Source organism: Solanum tuberosum, unplaced genomic scaffold (assembly GCF_000226075.1).
Source record: "Solanum tuberosum cultivar DM 1-3 516 R44 unplaced genomic scaffold, SolTub_3.0 scf00078, whole genome shotgun sequence".
NCBI classification, from domain to species: domain Eukaryota; kingdom Viridiplantae; phylum Streptophyta; class Magnoliopsida; order Solanales; family Solanaceae; genus Solanum; species Solanum tuberosum.
In genome coordinates, this window is record NW_006239005.1 from 1,500,203 (window position 1) to 1,501,428 (window position 1,226).

Below are 1,226 nucleotides of genomic sequence, written 5' to 3' on the forward strand. Positions count from 1 at the left end.
TCATCTCCTAAACAAAGCATCACTTTTTATTTCGCTTCAATAACATGTAGGGCAAGTTCTAGACTAAGATGCAAAACATGGAATAAACAAAATCTCACCACACTTGGCACAAGTATCAATCAAGATGGATCAATTCCACTTCTAAGAGAGACATGATCATAATAGACTACAAAATAAAATAAGTTATATACAAAGTCACAACCATGAGCTTAGATGTCAAAGAGTCTGATTTTTATTTTATCAAGCATTCACAAGAAAGTACTTCTCAAAATTAGGCCCAAACAGTAAGTATCACATAACTCAAAAGGATCTTTTCTTTTCTCTCCAGAAAAAAAAAATTAAAAAATAATAATAATTTATTCCTAAAAAATAAAAGACACTCAATTCAAAGGGACTATCCTTGGGAAAAGAACCGAAAACAAAAGCCAAGGAACCCATCCTAATAAAAAAGATCAATAAAGCAGTAAAAACTAGGAATTTATTCCTCCACCCCACACTTAAAAAGATGCTATGTCCCCAAAGCATTAAATAAAATTTTAAAACAAGGGGTTAGAAAAACTCCCTGAGGTCTCATGACCTAGCTAGTAGCATGTCCTCTTTATTTTCATCAAGGGTCGAACACACCCCACAATTAAGCTCAAACATGCTCCTTGGTTTGTTTTTTTTTTTTTGGGTACTCAGACTTACCCTAATCTGCAAAAACAAGAAAAGAAAAAAAAGTGATACTAATAAAATAAAATAAGAAGTTAAACTACTAAATTGGGTTGCCTCCCAATAAGCGCTTAATTTAACGTCGCGGCACGACACCATCAATTTTACTATTTTTCTTCCACTTTGAAGATATGAATTGCACCCCCAATTTTGAATCAATTTTTCTATTACGTTCAAGAGGCGGTGGTATAAAAATAAAGGTCCCAAGCAATAGATATCGCATTATGCACTTCTTGGATCCTAAGTGAGGAATGTAATTCTCCGATCTTGGAACAATAAATTCAAGAATATAGACACAATTTTCCTCCTCCATACACTCTTCTATAGGCTCAAATGGCTCGATTAATTTCTCATCATCTAAACATAATGTAGAAAAATGATTGGAATGAGGTCCAATGCGCCCTAACTTATGAATTGCATTACTTTTTACATCCTCATATTTACACATACTAGAGTTTTTAAAAATAATATTATCTACTTCATTACATAACTCTAGTGCACTCTTCTCAACAATG